At 42.6% G+C, this 19855-nt stretch overlaps 1 protein-coding gene across 1 annotated transcript in view; it reads right to left on the reverse strand.

Annotated features, from left to right (window-relative positions):
• PLEKHG5 (pleckstrin homology and RhoGEF domain containing G5) overlaps window positions 1–16873 on the reverse strand; it is a 244111-nt gene extending 227238 nt beyond the window's left edge. The window contains exon 1 of the mRNA XM_075190134.1: window positions 16857–16873. The gene's annotated coding sequence lies outside the window, so the exon portion shown is untranslated. The remainder of the gene's footprint in view (window positions 1–16856) is intronic.
• Window positions 16874–19855: the final 2982 nt, after the last annotated feature.

Raw genomic sequence — 19855 nt, forward strand, 5'->3', positions numbered from 1 at the left:
ATGAACAGTATCAGGGACCAACACCACACACAAAGAAAGAAAAAAACAAAACAAAAAAAACACAAGATGAAAACTGTGATACATATGCTCGACAATTACATGATTGACATTTATATGGTCGACACCACAATATAGACCATGGTTGGAAAGTAGACAGTAATAACATTGAAAGTATTATTAGGTCAACAATAATATCCATAACCCTATCCCTAAACCCAACTCTATCTATAACTCATATATAATATGGTCTACATTTGTCGACTTAATAATACAGTTGACATTTGAATGGTTGTTGTCAAGTTTCTGAATGTCGACCAAATGAACGTCTAGGCGTCGACCAAATACCAATGAAAAAGGGAAACATAAGAGACAGAGAGAAGGAAATGAGAAAGGAAAAAGATATTGAAGAAAAAAAAATGGGATCAGGTTACAGATCGAGTCAGATTAAGACCCCACGTGACACTGTGCAACATAAAAGTTTGGGCCCCCTTCCTCCATTTGTCAAAAAAAAACCATAAAAATGGCTAGGGTTATCTGGGTACCCGAGTGCCCACCGGTCCTAGGCTGGAACCTACGTTACATAACTGGTTATTTGGGCATGCAGAGAATGCCCTCTTACCTCTCAGACCAAACACCAGACACACCTGTATAACAGGTGCAACAGAGCGTGAAACAGCAGAATCAAATTTGATTGAGAAAGTGCAATGGATCAAGGGAAAGCAAGAAGTATTGCTTGAATGCCCTTACTTGACCAATTTTATTGCGTAGGGCCAGCTGAGGGTCATATGAAGGACAGAATCCACCAGTGAAAACTCAAATCCAGAATCATGTGGCTTTAAGAGAAGCCTACCTTACGTTTCTTTACAGCCACAGAAACACCAAGAACTTTACTGAGGTCTTTAGGCAGCCTGGAAGGGACCATGTACCATCGTATCAACAATTTATAGGAAGTTTCGAAAACTGCTCTAGTAAGTGAGATTTTACGTGTTGCCACCCAAATGCTCACCCACACCTCAGATTCCAGTGCAACACTTACATCTTTCGCCCATAGGAGTTGGTATTTATGTCTGGAGAATTAATTAGCACTAGTATCCCGATTTCCCAATCCAGAGAGATCCCAGGAAATAAAGCCACATGCTTCAGTGGAAGGATATAGAAGGACCACTACATAAGAAAAAGGAGAAGACACAAAGTCAAGAGAGAGAAGAAAACCAGGAGTAACAGCATAAAAAAATAAAAATAAACGCTCAACATTGAAGTTTCAAAAACAGTCGAGATAGAGCAACATAAGCACCCTCCTGGGCAGTCAACCATGGACACCCAACAAGGCACCATGAATATTGTGATAGAAAACCTCATTGGTTAAGAGGAAGCCAAAGATAGAGCAGAAATGCGGACAAGTTAAAAGAGAGGCTACAATAAAAGGAGAGAGTATTTTGCAGAGTCTGACTTCTGTAGATGGAAAATAACTAGTTCTGTCTTCTGAAATACTGGTAGTCATCAATTGAAGAAATAATGAAAAATTCTATTGGTGTTTTCTTGAGATTAAGTAAATAAACCCAAGGATGAAGAGAGCAAAACAATCACAAGAATAGATGAATACATAGCAATATCTAAAAATAAAATAGAATGACAACATAATGTTAAGAAAAACATATCTAACGGTATAAAACAAATCCAAAAACTTGTGACATACATAGAACGATCCACTTAGAAGGTCAGAGTAGTCCAAGTATAAGAAACGATACACTTCCAGAGACCAGTTCTTCTAAAACATCTACAATGGAAATAGAAGATGGTTATGCAGGCACGGTCCATAGCTGTGGGCACAAAATACCGTAACCCAGTGCAGTCAGGGGTAGCTCAGGGAGTGGATAAAGGAACGTCTTTGTGAGGGTCAACAACCGCACCACTGAAGGGAGGAATAGATACTGCAGGTGCAGAAGACCTCTAGCACCTAGGTAAAAAAGAGAGAATAGGAGGCACCCATAACAGAGCAGCTCAAGGAGAGAGGTCGGTTGTCCAAAAGCCTCTGGTCTCCGACATCAGAAGAGGGAGACATAGATTTACTACCGATAGGGTGCTAGGAGCCTACACTGACATGGTCCAGCAACCCTACATCTAGTAAAGTGATAGAATGTCAAAGTGAAGTGCAACAGACCCACCTTATGTGGACCTGGTGACCATTCAGTGCCTCCATGAGAGGCTTAACCACAATGACCCAAGTCCTGGGCACTACGAGTTGCCCTCATTCCATCCCCTTTGGTTTAATAAAAAATTAAAAATGGGGGCTGATCATCCTGTCTCTTGGGGAACCATCCACTCAACGAAGAGCTCCAGTTCCACACACTTGATCACAGTTCAAATCTCTCCACAGACAATTTAGGTAATAGAGCCAGGAAAATCTGTCGGCAGGTAGTAGATATATCTGAATGTTTCATTGACCCAACTCTCAGAAGTAGACTGTGACTGCGGGATCTTTTCACAGGGTCATCTAATCTGTCAAATGCGTTGGATAATTTAAAGTTAAGCTTTGGTATCTATTATTTTTGAAAGTCCATTACAGTAGCAACCAATGAACGCAACACCCAAGCCAAATAGAAAACAAAAAAGACAATAGGTATACGGAATACAGATAATGAGCAAAGAAATGGCAGTATTCCGATGCTGGTATACAAATAAATAAATAGCAACAAGAAGAGGACATCAGAGCATTGCACTGAACAGTATATACTAAACATTCTAAACCAGCAAGTATATAATGTCGAACATACTGATTTAAGTGACATTACAGATCAGAAAGGAGGAAAAAGTATAATCAAAACGTATCAAAAGAATAAATAATGGATAAAAAAATAAAATTACAATCATATGTAATACATTTCCAAAATATTTTCCAGTCTCCCAAGCTGCACTGACTTAATGCAATACTTTACTTATCTAAGAAAATAAAAAATTAAAATATTACAGTAAGACAATCACACAGCACTATAACTATTTCAGAGAAAACATTGTAATCTATAATCTTCCCACATGTGTTCAGATTAAAAATTCAGCTTCAGAGTTTTTCCTCCAGCATCAGAATAGACGTCTTCCAAACTCTGCCAATGAAATATTAGGTTTATCAAATTATTTGTTGTTTTTTTGTTTTACTGAACATCAGAAAACTGCTTTTTGTATCTTGTGCACCGTCAGACAGATGTATTTGGACATACTCGCCTATCTTGTGTGTGACAAGAGGTTAATGACTACAAGACCACCTGGTCTATTTAACAAACAGTACATCACCTTTTATAGTACGTTTACTATTAATAAGACTGCCACCACCAGGATTTGGTCTCACAGGTATATGAACAATTATTTATATACAGTGACCTTTTAAGCAAGTTGTTTCAGGATAGAGTATAAATTTACCCACATGTGTATATGAAATAAAACCATGACATATTCATTATTTGAGACAATCTTTGTTTCAATGTCATCTTTGAGCTAGCACAGGGCTTCCAAAATCCAGTCCTCAAGGACTCCTAACAGTGCATGTTTTCCATATCTCCTTGCTGGAGCACAGGTATATTCACAGTCAATCGCGTCATTTTGCCCTCACCCCGGCGACAAAAATGTAACTTTGTCGCGGGGGTGGGGCCAAAATGATACGATTCACCGTGAATCGCATAATTTTGCCCATCAAATAGCAGTATGCTGGAAAAAATAAAAATAAAAATAGACCACACCTACTTTTCTCATAAAACCCCACCCCCCTAAATCATTCCGCTAATGGCTGCCAGAAAGAGGACTGTCCAATGAAATGTATTTGATTTCAACTGCAATTTAATGGTGTTTAAAGCAAAGAGGTCAGTGTAGGACTTGCATACAATGTGTGTTCTGTACCCAAATGGGTATTTAGAATTATTGACCATGTTCCATATAGGAGCAGGTTCAATTCCCTGCGTTGTTCTTTAGGACGCGGGGCGCGCATTGTTACCGTCACTACGGTAACAGATGTGCATTATTACCGTCACTACGGTAACAGATGTGCATTGTTACAGTCACTACGGTAACAGATGTGCATTATTACCGTCACTACGGTAACAGATGTGCATTATTACCGTCACTACGGTAACAGATGTGCATTGTTACCGTCACTACGGTAACAGATGCGCATTATTACCAAAAGTACGGTAATAGATGCACATTACTACTGTTAGTACAGTAATTGCAATGCTGATTTTTGCTTGCAGCTCTGTGAGCCACGAGCAAAAAGCAGCGTTATAATGACCGTACAAACGCAGGGAATTTAATCTGCCCCATAGTCTGCATTATGCCTTTACACTTCCAATAGGTTGAACCACCTGTGACATTAATGTACTGGGAAACTTCTGGGTTGTTACCTCCTCCTATAGTTCTGTTTTTTTAGTGAGACTGCCCCAATTCGCTGAAAGGGGCATGGCCTAGGGGCATGGCCTATTGGAAAGCAGGTGCGGCTTTAAAGAGATGCGCTATAACTGGGCAGTTCTGAGTGAGGTTTCAGCTGATGGGGACAAGTTTGGGTAGATTGTGGGTGTGGCGTTTTGGTATCAATTTTTCCACTTAAAAAAGGTTAAGATGTGTGAGCTACACCAAGCTTTAACCATAGATCCCAACATAACTTCAAGCCTTAATCCATGGCTAAATCCCTACTGCATATTTATTTTAATCACTGTATATGTATATATGTACACTGGGCCGCCACACCTTGGCTTTAATCCCTTCTACTAAATATATGGGGCAGCAGGACTCTAGAGCCCTTACAATCGGCCTCATAGGATTACCATTTCCAGGTTATGGACGTATGGGTGTTTTCATTTCAAAATCATATATCCCAAATGTGTAAGTGATGTTAATATTTACATATTATTTCCATCCATCTTTTACAATATAAATCACCATAATAAAAAATGTGTTTTGTGTCAGGCTCAGCCTCTTATACCCAGGCTGAGTGACATGACAGAACCTGTTTATGATGTATGTGGGTCACATGACCAGTCTGGTCACACCCCAGCCAATCAGAATCTTACAACTGAATGTAGAGCAATGTCATGGTTTGTCGATATACTGTTTTAAAAGGCACAATCTGCTGGCTGGATAATATAGCCTATTATTATATTATAACATTATGAGAGGTCTGGAGGGGGTTTATGAAGCACTGGGGACAAATAGCTCGATCACTGCTAAGATCAGTTTAATAAAACACTAGAACCTATACATCATTAATGCCGATTACTAACAGACAAGATTTTCCTCATAAACTGCTGTATAAATTTGGCTGTTATGAAAGCTTCTCATAATTTTCCTTTTTTTTTCCCCCCTCTTAAAAGTGGACCTTTCACCTACACACAGTGGGGGCAGCCATTTTGTGGGTTGAACCATTATTCCGCCTATCCATACACTGACTTCAATGAGGCACCAATGAGACATAAGGCACAAAGTGCCTCATGTTTCAGGGACGTCACTAGCTCCTAGTGACTAGATAGGGTACATTCTCATGCATCTTGCTCCAGTCCACAAAATGGCCGCCTTCACTGTGTGTAGGGGATGGGGCCACTTTAACAGAAACAATTATTGGATTAAACACCAATTATTGGATTAAACACCACAAACTTTTTTAATACAATAAAACTTTTGTATTGGATAAAAAAAAAAAAGAAGTCTGGATATATTTTACTATTAGATTTGTTTAAATTTTCAATGATTTTATAAGAATGCAGCAGCCTTCAAGCAGCCACAATTCATTCTTCGTCTCCAAAATAAACCAGCGGAAAATGTTAACACACAGATTTCTTTTTATCGAGAGTGTCATTAGATATGTCCTGAACGGGGGGGGGGGGGGGGGGCAAAGTTTTGTCGAGACTTAAAGCAGCCGTAATATTTTCCACTTAACTCTAATTAGGCACCGTTCCCAATATATGGATGGATGGATATGTAACACAGAGAGAGCAAACTGCGGGAGACTGACAAATGTCTCCGTTTGGAGCTCAGAGCAGAAGTCTGTTACAGATATTACATTTTCCATTTGCTGGAAAATCACCTGTTAATAACTGTGACCCAAATCATTTCATATATTTGTCACATGTCCAGAACAATTTAAAGTTTCAGTGGGTTCCAAACCATTAATCATATTTTTTGCTTTCATCTGAAATGCATTTCAAAAGTTTTCTCTCTAGATCATTTGTTAACAGGAGAAGATTTTGTTTTCCTTTGGAGCTTATAGCTATGCTGTTTTCTGTTATTAATTCCTTTGCTGTTATTCAATAAATAAAAATGTAACAGTCAGAATATAACATTAGACAAGTGGGATCTATTCAGTGGAGTCATATAGAGAAGTAATGTATGTGCACCAAAGACGGTGGTATCACACACCAACCTGGAAAATGACAGCTGGCTGCTAATTGGACGAGTGAGTGGCCAGCCAATCAGGAGGAGGCTGTAACTTCAAACAAGAATGTTGGATACTTCCCTTCTCTGGTTCAAAGACAAGATAATACCAATGAACAAGCAGAGAGATCAGGACTGGAAACCTACATAACCAGCACAGATATAAAAATAAGGGGTCTGATTCATTAAGGATCTTAACTTAAGAAACTTCTTATTTCAGTCTCCTGGACAAAACCATGTTACATTGCAAGGGGTGCAAATTAGTATTCTGTTTTGCACATAAGTTAAATACTGACTGTTTTTTCATGCATAAAAGCATGCAGACACGGTCAAGAGGTTCAGTTGTTGTTCAGACCAATGTGGGATCAATTTAGTGCAAACATAAATCCATGGACCCATCCTGCCTTGTGTCAAGTTGCAGATGGTGTTGGTGTAATGGTGCGGGGGGGGGGGGGGGGGGGGGAGTTGGGTCTTCTTGGCACACAATAGGCCCCTTAAAACCAATCGAGCAATGTATAAGTGCACTGAGGGCGTATATTGCAAATGCAGAACAGTTATAAGCATGATAACGCCACCCAATATAATTTATTTTAGTTCAAATAGTAATGATCAAATAAACAAACATTAACAAAGAATGCAGTTGGTGGGATCTACTGGGTTCCACTTGGCTGTTGGGGTCCCAGGGCGCTGCTCTTACGGCTTGGAAACAGGCCGAGTGGATTCAGACGCCCCTCCACCATGAACGTCCCATTTGTGACTAGAAAGTACACAGGGGAGGGACATTGACACCCACTGTTGTCGAGAGATCAGCAGTATGGGTATTTGAGTGTAAATAATAAAATCAACATAATTAGAGTGTGGGGGGGAACTAAAATGTGTTGACAAGATGTTAAAATGAATTGTGAGTTGAGAACCCCTTTATTAAAGCCTTTTCTCACAATATCAATCTGGTGTGAAAGTCTTCCTTGTTTCACACACACTAATATATATATATATATATATATACACATACATACATACACACACACACACACACACACACAGGATAGACGTCAAGAGATTACATCATCACCACCATTTATTTATATAGCGCCACTGATTCCGCAGCGCTGTACAGAGAACTCACTTACATCAGTCCCTGCTCCATAGGAGCTTACAGTCTAAATTCTCTAACATACACACACACAGACAGACAGACAGGCAGGCAGGCAGACAGACGGCAATTTTGATAGCAGCCAATTAACCAACCAGTATGTTTTTGGATTGTGGGAGGAAACCGGAGGAAACCCACGCAAACACGGGGAGAACATACAAACTCCACACAGATAAGGCCATGATCGGAAATTTAACTCATGACTCCAGTGCTGTAAGGCAGAAGTGCTAACCACTACGCCACCGTGCTGCCCCAAATATATATATATGGCTCAGTGGTTAGCACTTCTGCCTTACAGCACTCTGGTCATGAGTTCAATTCCCGACCATGGGCATATATATACATATATCTTAAAAACACACACACACACACACACTGTATAGCTCACCGAACATAGTGAGAATTAATGTCACATTCAATATGGGGTGTTTGACTTTTACATGAGAGGTTTTGTTTTTCTATAACATATAATGATTGATGTTCCAAAGATTAGGATTTTATCTGGGGTGTTTCTGACAAGCTGAGTGGACATTAAGTGGATACTATTTTATTTTCTGTCTAGTTAACACCAGACAGTTTTCTACAAGCACGCCCGTGGCACAGTCCAGTTCAGACTGGCACAGAGAGACTGTTTCCTACCCAGCGGTGCCAGCTGGTTCTTTGGATAACCTTGCGGAACAACAATGAACGTTATTGACGGAATAACTGGAGGACAAACTTCTAAGATTTATTCTGCAAGAAACTGGAAAGATGACAGAATCTACGTTTGGCTTCAATTTCAGATGTCTGCTCCCCCCCCCCCCCCATTGCTCAGCATGAATTATTATACCTAAAACACAAAGTCTGAGGCATCGTGTAACAAATAATGGAAGTTTTTGAAAAGTAAAACTATACTTATTCTTTCCTGGGTTGATGTCTAGGGTCTTTCCAATTTCATGGTCAGATTCCTTAAAGGGTGTCTGTGTTCTCATGAAAAACAATGTACAGACAAATCCGCAGTGGGAGCTGGGTAACTTTTCCATTCCACCCGACACAATAACTTCAATTTTTTTCAAATTTAATCATAGCCTCATCTAGACTGTTGGAACCAGAGAGCAGCCATGTTGTTTAAGGGACCACAAAGGTCAAAGCCCTTACTAAACTTGTCCTTGTTCTTATATTAGGGGTAAGAGCTCCTGTTTGTACTCCTACAGATCCTTGTTTTGTAAACCAGGTACAGTGCTTCAGACACAATATTGGGGGTACACGGAGGAGCAGAAAGAATTTTCAAGGCCGGTTTTAGCTTTTGTCTAACTTTTAATCTTCCAAAGTCAAAAAAAATGCTACTTATATCCTATGCAAATCAGACAAGCCAATTTTTACACTTCCTGAAATACGAAGGAGGGGAGGGACTCAGCGTGCTTTCTAGTAGTTTAAAAACAATATTGCTGCTTCCTGAAATTAAAAAGATAATTCCAAAAAGCTACTTTCCATTCTTAATGCCAACTGTCAAATATTAATATTGTTATTCACAGAGGAGAATGATTCTCTTAAAAACGGGTCAAGATTCAGTTGAATATATTTCACAGACTGTTCTACTGCCTACAGACATTTATATCACAAAGCAGTTTGATCAGTGTAACTCAGGGGCTGATATAGAGTGAGCACTATGCCAGTTGTGGAGTGTATCTTGTGCGAAACTGACCTGCGCATGCACAGAAAACTGGCACGCGCATATATGCCTAGGCAGATTTACGTGATTGGCTTTGGAACAGAGGGGGAGTGAAGGATCTTCTTACTGTTTAAACTACAACTAAGATGTTCTCTAAATTGAACACAAAAGGAGATTACAACGCTAGTTTTAGACGTTCAATGAAAATAGAAACAAAAATCTATTTCTCTATAGGGCGGCACGGTGGCTCAGTGGTTAGCACTTCACTTTAGAGCAAATGTATCCGTTTTTGCAGAGAACCGCAGGGATTTCTGGGTCAGTAATTGGGAGTCATTCTGTACTTTCAATAAGACTCCTTTTTCACCTACTAGTTGTACTTTTATAGGAAAACGCACATTTCAACGTAAGCAATAAAAGCGTTCAAACACACAAAGGTGACGCGTAATAAAGACAGTCACATTGTCTCCTCATGCGGATGATGACTCAAAGTCATAAATTGAGGTTAGACCAGGGAAAAAATACAAAAACATTGAGTAAATACGTATTGCGACGTGTGTCAGTATTTCCCCGATCTGCACATTTTTTCTTTCTTTCTCTTCTAAGTATTGGACAATTCTATCCACCGACCTCTCTGTGGTTTCCGCTCAGCACACCCTAACGTGGTACAAGGGCGTAGGGGGTTGTTCGAAAATAAAGATAGAAATTGGTAATCTGCCCCTGCAAGTTGGTACACTAGAGACTGTGAGTCATGTGTAGTTATGGGCAGCACGGTGGCTCAGTGGTTAGCACTTCTACCTCACAGCGCTGGGGTCATGAGTTCAATTCCTGACCATGGCCTTATATGTGTGGAGTTTGTATGTTCTCCCCGTGTTTGCGTGGGTTTCCTCCGGGTGCTCCGGTTTCCTCCCACACTCCAAAAACATCCTGGTAGGTTAATTGGCTGCTATTAAATTGACCTTAGTCTCTGTGTATGTGTGTATCTTAGGGGATTTAGACTGTAAGCTCCAATGGGGCAGGGACTGATGTGAGTGAGTTCTCTGTACCACGCTGCGGAATTAGTGGCGCTATATAAATAAATAGATGATGATGGCTCCAGAGTGGGCATTTAAATGCTCCGGTCCCGCCCCTACACAGAGGTGGTTCAATTCATCCACATCCTTCAGGGGCAGGGTGCGCTGAGCCGGGGGGCAGAGGGGCATATGCCCCCCTGGCCGGTCAGTAAAATTGTATTTTGAGCCGCCTGGTGGTCCAGTTGTAATGCGATGGAGACAACCTATGTGGTTTGTGCAGGGGCTGTCACATCACGTAGTACTCACTGTGGGGGAATCATTCATCCATAGAATATTGTACTACAAGCTGTAGTACAATATTCTGTAAATGGATGATGCCCCCGCAGTGAGTACAACGCGATGTGACAGCCACTGCAGAGACGGCAAAAGCGGTCTCCATCGCATCTCGGTAGCGGCTAAATGCCCTTCAGCTTCACATCACCAGGTCATGTGACCGCAGCGGTCACATGGTACACAGTGTAGGCTGATGGAAGTCTATGGTAGTCAGTGCAGGAGCTGCAGCAATTTTAGAAAAAGGTAAGAGGAAGGGGTACTAGCGTGTGTGATTGAAACTGCAGGGTATAGGGGGGCATGTGTGGCTAAAGGTGCTGGGGGCAGAGGGGGGGGGGTCCTAATTATAAAACGTGGGCGATATATTGATTTAATGTCGGGGATTGTTGAAATTTTCTAAATTTAATGTACCCATTTTTATTTTACCAAACAGGGCCTCCAAGGATCCAGACAAGCAGCAACGGAGCTAAAGACACCAGCAGCCACCTGTGGTGACAGCGACAAGAACAGGTAGGAGAGAGCAGCACAGTCTGTCTACTGTCCTGCATCTGTTGCAGCAGTCCCAAATTTGGGTGACTGTCCCACTTAGTCAGGATTTGGTGTGACTTGAAGGACCGTTGGGAGGTATGTCCCGTTTCACACTGTGATAACCCTAAAACAAATAACCCTATTAGTATATAGGGCGAAGCCTTTTGCTGACAAAAACGTCGGTTTTTTTTTTAAAGTAAAAGGGCTTTTTGTATTTTGATAAATCAGCCCCTATATTCAATACTGTAATAGAACATGATTATATAATTTATTGCTATAATATTATATATACCCCATTATAATCAGCCAGGTATGAAAAAAGAAAAAGTGCGGTAGGAAGAATGAACATATAAAATAAAATGTAATCTAAAGTGAGGTTTGTTTTTCGTTGCATTATTTGTGTCATTATTTAAGATTTATCATTTAAAATAATTAAGTATCGCTGGTTTAAGCACCACTAAAACGGCCTCTTTTTATATTGCTAAATATATATTGTACCAAAAATCACCCATTTAAGGATGGGCCGCTACTTATGGGCCAGTGCTGTGCGCTTGCCCCCCGGGCTAGAGTCTGCCAGCCAGCCCCTGCTCGGGGGTGTCCATAAGACATATCCATACAAAGGGCGAGTTAGGCTAGGTACACACTGGAGCATTTTTGTCCAATAATTGGGCCAATCAGCCGACCGTTTGGTCAGATATGGTGTGAGTGTGTATACCTACACGATGATCTAATGTCGTCCCAAAGTGCAGATCATTGTTTCATTTGGTTGGTCGTACGGTTTAATATTTTCCGACCAACCACCTTCCGATCCTGCAGTGTGTATGCACTTACACGACTGTCAGCCAATAGTGGATCTCAGTGTGACAGGTCTCATTTCAATGTGTGTTGTCATCTCCCTGCAGCTGTTACGTCCCTGTCTGCACTGTTCCCACCCGAGAGACTCGCGTTATAAACGGATATCCTAAGGGACCGGAGTTAGGACTTCACCCCTTACAGAGCTTCCCTCAGTAGCGCTTCATAATCCTTACTGTACAGAAATACTGATGGCAGCACTTACACCACCTAACAGATCAGTGTAATTCTTCTGTTTGAGGCGTCTTGTATCATCTAATACACTAACAACACAGCCATCACCCGAATACGGACAGCACAGACCCCCTGTACACGGACAGTACACCGACAGCACAGACCCCCTGTACACCGACAGCACAGACCCCCCCTGTACACCGACAGCACAGACCCCCCCCTGTACACCCACAGCACAGACCCCCCCTGTACACCCACAGCACAGACCCCCCCTGTACACCCACAGCACAGACCCCCCCTGTACACCCACAGCACAGACCCCCCCTGTACACCCACAGCACAGACCCCCTGTACACCGACAGCACAGACCCCCTGTACACCGACAGCACAGACCCCCCCTGTACACCCACAGCACAGACCCCCCCTGTACACCCACAGCACAGACCCCCCCTGTACACCGACAGCACAGACCCCCCCTGTACACCGACAGCACAGACCCCCTGTACACCGACAGCACAGACCCCCTGTACACCGACAGCACAGAACCCCTTGTACACCGACAGCACAGAACCCCTTGTACACCGACAGCACAGAACCCCTTGTACACCGACAGCACAGACCCCCCCTGTACACCGACAGCACAGACCCCCCCCTGTACACCGACAGCACAGACCCCCCCTGTACACCGACAGCACAGACCCCCCCTGTACACCGACAGCACAGACCCCCCCTGTACACCGACAGCACAGACCCCCCCTGTACACCGACAGCACAGACCCCCCCTGTACACCGACAGCACAGACCCCCCCCTGTACACCGACAGCACAGACCCCCCCTGTACACCGACAGCACAGACCCCCCCTGTACACCGACAGCACAGACCCCCTGTACACCGACAGCACAGAACCCCTGTACACCGACAGCACAGAACCCCTGTACACCGACAGCACAGAACCCCTTGTACACCGACAGCGCAGAACCCCTTGTACACCGACAGCGCAGAACCCCTTGTACACCGACAGCGCAGACCCCCCTGTACACCGACCGCACAGACCCCCTGTGCACCGACAGCACAGACCCCCTGTACACCGACAGCACAGACCCCCTGTACACTGACAGCACACGGACGTACCTTGGACAGCTCCGCTCACTTGCCGACAAGCGTCAATTCAAATGAGCGATGAAGAGTATATATCGCTATAAAACTTATCACATCGGGAGAATTTTCTTGCAGTGTGTACCTAGCCTGACATCTGCCACAGTTTAGATAATAAAAGCCCCAATATCTGGTTTACGGCTGTGGTTTACAGCACTGTTACCGCACCTTCACTTGTGTTTAACCCTTAGTTCTTTTACATTTTTAGACACCATCATTTATTCTTATACTCTCTATTAGCATGTAATTGGTGGGCTTAGGGTCTGCAAAAGACAACTCGGCATGGCGGACACATTTTTTCCCACAACGTCCATCCATTCCTCAGCAATAATTATTAATAACAGAACTTGAGACTGCCATTGTATTTACATTTGCTGTGCAAGTGTTTGTTGCAAGATTTTGCTCTCTGTTATCAGCAGTGTGTGGGCCCAGAAGCAGCTGCTGTATTGTCCTTCAATGGGATTAATGAGGGGCGTAGAACGGCATCTCCCCACCAGGATCACAAATTTTAAAGCAATTATCTTCAGTCCTAACAAGCTTCTGAAACTTTTACCACGTATTTGTTCATTTTGTTATGGTTGGCTCTTTTAAATAAGCCAACTGGTGGTTGAGGTTTAGTGGTCCTTTAAAAGCGCAGTAATTACATTGTCCCCACACGATAAACTCTCTCTTCATGGGAACATAAATGCTTATAAATAAGGGACATTTTACTTTTCCCGTTATTCAAAGTAAATTGGCAGAGTGCACGGGGTGGTGTCTGAATAAGGCTTTTGTTTGCATCGTCCAGCAGAGTAAACCATTGGCTGAATGCATCTTTGGTCTCTTGCGCTAACTGTACTGTACAAAAGAAACCCCCGCATTGTACGTAACCGGGGCTCAACTTATGTCAAATCTCTGCCATAACCAAGAGAGTAAAAATATCTGCTGAAATTGACAAGATACCGGCCATTGCCTGTCACGTATACTTCAAGATCAGTCCTGGACAACCCGACGCTTTCTAGGTGTTTTCAAACTACATGTCCCAGCATACCTGGCAAACAATCGTCTGGCAAAGCATGCTGGGACTTGTAGTTTCACAACACCTGAAGAGCTCCAGGTTGCCAAGCTGTGATTTAGAATATACTAGCCAACTTGGGCATGCGGGGCTTGATGATTCACATCACGTTGGCACCGCCCCCTTAACGAATGTCACACACACAATTTTGGCCAATTACAGCAGGGGCGTGGCTAAGATTACAATATTTGCGTCATTAAGCGCCCTCCCCCCACAGACACACACACTTATCTATTGCAAGGGCGAGAACCGGGAGGTTGCCCTGCTCTTCTGGGAGGTCTCCCAAAAATGCGGGAGATTCCTGGAAAGTAGGCAACTATGCGTTAAAGAAAAGCAGCTAATGAATCTCTAGAGACTGAAGTGTGTTTTACATTTCTGTCTCCATTACTGAAGTCATGTTGTCTTACCTGTCAGTCTTTGATCAAATCTTGGTCTCCATGAAAATGGCCACCTCCATAGGCATCAATACATGGACATAGGACACAATTTCTGAACTGTGTCATCATGCCACAGATGGCGAAGCCAACCACGTCTTGTACTGGCTCAGCATCAGGGAGAATGCCAGACTCTTCAGGGAGTGAGGGAGTTCACCCCTATTTCAGGGAGTCTCCCTGACATTCAGGGAGAGCTGGCAAGTATGGTTTAGATCACATGGTACCATGAGTGGATAAGCACGCCCAGCCAGCATAGTTGCCAATTCCGCTTATAACAAGCGGAATTGGGCTTGGTTTTTTTCCCCCAGAGTTGCAGGTTTTTCTGGTGGTCGCGGGTTGCGAGTTTTTGGGCTTCACAACTTTTTTTTTTTTTTCTTTCAAAAAAACTTTATTGCCTTGTGTATAATAACGCTTTAGTCAGTGTAAGGACGCTGCTGGTCTCTTATGTGGGCGTGACCTCAGGTGTTGGTAGGTAAACGTCAGCGTTGGCTCCTCTTGGGGGAGCCTGTCTGTGTTGTATGCAGTAGATATGGAGAGTATATATGTGACCAGACAGAACATGATGTGTGTAATTATAGTGTAAAGCTCGGGATATATTGTAGTGTACAGAGAAAACAAACCCCTAAAATGCAGCTATAACTCCTGAGTCTTCCTCTTTAGTCATACTTGCCAACTCCCGGAAACTTGAGGGGGCGTGACTGGAGGGCGAGAGGGGGCGGGGCGAGGCCAATCGCGTCACGTGATTGGCCTCGCCCCTCCCCCTCCCTCCAAAATGGCGTGAATCACCGACGCGATTCTCTGTGAAACCTGGGATGCGGGAGAAATGCCAGCTCGCCCGGGAGACTGACCCGAATTTCGGGAGTCTCCTGGACTTTCCGGGAGAGTTGGCAAGTATGTCTTTAGTTACTGTAACAGCAGAAACTGCTGCAGATCGCATTACTATTAATATTATCTTGATAATTGTATCATAAATAAAAAAAATAACTTTTGGCTTTTTTGGGCTTGTTTTTCACTTAGCGGTTGCTTGTTTTTCATTTCAGAGTTGGCAACCCTGCCAGCCAGCCTACAAGACACTGGCCACTTATTTACCATCTGCATCATACAGCATTAGAATGTAATGTAGACAACCAAAATAACCACATGACCAGATCACTGGTTGTTTGGGCGACATATCTCAAAGCAAAATTATAATAGCACTCCTATCCAAAATAAGCTACACTCACAGGTAGAAGGTGTGTGGTCAGGGACAAATGCAGGATTTCTATAGGGGGGGGTTCCAAATGTTTGATTTTGGAACAAAGCAAACACAAAACAAAAAACAAACTGACAGACGTATTCTAATAATTGGGGCAGAAGCAGCGTTTGCTCCACTGTTTTTCACTTTTCGTTTTTTTTCCCGGTTTTTGGGACATTTGACCCTGATCAGGAATTTTTTGTGAAACGTCTGTAATTCTAACTTATTTTTAATATTTTAAGTTTAACTTTAATTTTTACAAAAAACAAAAACACAAAAACCACGGCCACCAACGGGCTTACAATACATTTGGCGGAGCATGGGCAAGGGAGATTTTCCCAAATGTAAAGCATGAGAAAGACAAAGAAGTGGTACTGTGCAGTGTCCGTATGTACAGTATAAGAATGACAAAGAGAAGTGGTACTGTGCAGTGTTCAAATGTACCACACGAAAATGACATAAATAGAAGTGGTACTGTGCAGTGTATATATGTATAGCATGGATATGACAAAAATAAGTGACACTACGAGTGTCCATATATACAGCTTGAACATAAAAAAGAGAAGTGGTACTGTGCAGTGTCCATTAGCAAAAGAAATCAGAATTGCATACAAAACAGAAATTAGGCAGCAGTGCTGTATAAGAACAGTGAAATGTACATAAATGTAATAAAACATTACATAAAAAACAGAATGAGGCATAAAGTAAGCTGCATATTACATGTGAACACCGCTTTAAAAAAAAAAAAAAACTAAAAAAAAAAAACTGACCATCTAACCAAATTAATATTACTCTACAAAACTAATATTAATCTCCTCTCACACCCAATTAAAATAAAAAATCTTAAAATTAGTGTTATAGTTACTTACTCAGTGCTGCACATAACAGGTGATTTACTTTCTGTATTTTCTATGTCAGACAAACTCTAAAGCACTAAATACAAGACTCTAAAATTAATACACTAGAGACAAAAATGACAGTGGCCATTTTGTTGAGGCCGGTGTTCATGAAAACATAGGCAGATACTCACGGAAATGTGTCCTGGGCTGCAGACAATATGTTATACACACTAACTGGGAGGTTTCCATGATAAGAGAAAGGGGGTTTCTGGGTGACAGGACCCCCCCCCCCCCCCTCCCCTCAAGAGCTCCCCCTGGTGGTCAAACAGTGGAGGGACCAGAATCAAGTAATCCACAGATGTAGACATATCTCCTGCATTGGTCATAAAAGCTTATTGCACTCACAAAGCTTATTCTCCCATAGCTTCAATTTTGGATAAATGGAAAATAATAGGCAGGTGGGAAGAGGTTTCTCGAACGGTTTCACCTTGTTTGAGACCTATAAGCAAGTATCGGGTTGATTTTATGGGATTAACATAACTTCAGTTCACGTGGCTGTCCCAGTTTTTCACTTCACGAGCCGTAAGTATGATTTATTGCACAAAGTGGGAGTAAGAAGCATGTTCCCCTCTTTGCTTATTACAAAAATTTTTACAACGTTTTCAAGCACAATTAGATTAAAAAGAGACATCACGGACCTCTTAGATCTTCCCCTATGAATAATAGTGTAGCTCTAATTCTTTGTTATACGACGTACAATTTCCAGCGTCTTTGTGTGAAGTGCCCATTACTTAACGGGACTTATTGGCATCCGTGTAGCAATTTATGTCATGCCCTAAGCTGGCAGCATATTGATGATATTTTTCTTGGACAAGCCAAATAGGAAACTGACCTAATAAACGGAAGATCCCAGTATCATGGATATATTTCTAGTATTATTCTTTCCAACAAAAGCAAATCAGAGAGGGTGTATGTGTGCGACAAAGGAATGCTCAACATTGTCAACGTGGAAAATAGGTTTCAAAGAATAAATAGATAATAAAGCATAATCATACATTCTTATTAATGTTATATACGTACATAAAACGCAACCCAACATGGATAGACGTATTTACGGCCTTATACAATTGTGTAAGTGATAGGTTATTGGAGCCACGTTTTGTGTACACGGCACAGCCATTTTCAAGCATATAGTGACTGTGAGCTCCAATGGGGCAGGGACTGATGTGAGCGAGTTTCCTGTACAGCGCTGCGGAATCAGCGGCGCTATATAAATAACTGATGATGATGGTGAAAGAGATTGGACTAAATTTAGTAGAAGGTGTCAGCCATGTCGTTCGTTGCGGACATAATCGCTTAGAACGGTGATAGACAACCCGATACACTTTCTGGGCCGCATGAGCGGCCCTCTAACCTTCGTTAGGGCAGAACGTTACTCTTAACCGCAGTAAAACAAGACATTGAATTAAAGAAAGAGGCATCTATCTATAATCACATATCAGCAGGTATTTTTGGAACAAGTGTTGTAAAATATAACGAACGCATCGGACTGTAAAGCAGGAAGTAGCTGGGGGCCGCAGATAAAGGCTTGGAGGGCCGGATCTGGCCCTAGGGCGGCCTGTTGCCCATCACTGGCTTAGAGTCTGGAGGCCTGAAAAGGGAGTGGGCTAGGCACTGCCACAGTGACTATACACAATTAAAATAAAGCAATAACAGAAAAGGTTGAGTATATCTATGCAAATGTAAAATAAAATAAAAAAATATATATATTCTTCCAAAGTTTCACGGAGAAATGTATTATAGGTCTTTTTTATCTAACCCACCCCGATATAAACATTTGGCTGACAGCTCAAAACATGGTACCCTGGGTCACTAGTCCTTTCACCATCTAGACCAGGGCCAGTAGAAAGAAAGCCATTGAGAACCTGTGTAGAAATAGAGGCAACCAAGCCTAAAACCCAAATCCTATGTAGGCTTCATGGATCAGGAACAAAACTAGACATTTACTCAGAAAGTGGTATGTAATGTCCCCAGAGGCGTGAGAGGGTGTCCTGTCCCGTGAGGTGTTTGAAGCAAGAGTCATGGCTGCAGGAGCAGCAGAGTCAATGTTTAAGACAAACTCCTGAGTTTTTGGCCTTAAGCTGACCGCTACATGTATGATCATGCCCTTTAGGGAGCCATGTTCTGAGAGCCGCGCTCCGATATAGAGAGGTGAAGGCTGGCGATTGGCCAGAAGCGAGGCGGAGAGGATTGGCAGTGTGAGGGTGACTTAAATATGATGCAAGTGTGAGTGCTCGCTCAAAGAGCAACATCTGTGCTGCCTTTATGTTCCCGAAATGCAGTTGTGGGGAGACCAAAGAGAGTCGTAGACTGGGAGTCAGTGGAGTGGAGGCTACCGAGAGATAGAAAGATACTATCCCCTGAAAGAGAGTTAGCTCCTTAGCCAAGAGGTGCACTCGAACCTGTCAGACACTAATGAAGTGTTATTTGCATGCTAGAATCTACTAGTATTATGCTGGAGACTAAAATTCCTTCACTGTTTTATCAAGTCACAAATGGCTTTGTGTCCATTTATTTCATCGCTGGTAACTGTACAGTGTTACACCACCTGCGGCACGCGCGATACACCACCTGCGGCACGCGCGATACACCACCTGCGGCACGCGCGATACACCACCTGCGGCACGCGCGATACACCACCTGCGGCACGCGCGATACACCTACTTCACTTTTATTAAACGTGCATGTGAAAACCACAGGGTGGGAGAGAGACCGAGCTGCTACTGTTCGGTGGTTATTATTATTATTATTATCTTTTACTTATAAAAGGTGCCATACACAGGGGGTTGCAACTATAACAAAATGCCAAAATAACAAATACAAGAGTGACAACATTAAAGAAACACAAACATAATTACAATCTGATATAATTACATTAGGAAAGCACTAGGAAGGAGGAGCAGCTGGTGAGAGCTGACATTGCAGAGGGGATTTACCAACAAGTACTGCAGGGTAGCAGATGAGAATAT

This window comes from Mixophyes fleayi, chromosome 11 (genome assembly GCF_038048845.1).
Source record: "Mixophyes fleayi isolate aMixFle1 chromosome 11, aMixFle1.hap1, whole genome shotgun sequence".
Lineage (NCBI taxonomy): Eukaryota > Metazoa > Chordata > Amphibia > Anura > Limnodynastidae > Mixophyes > Mixophyes fleayi.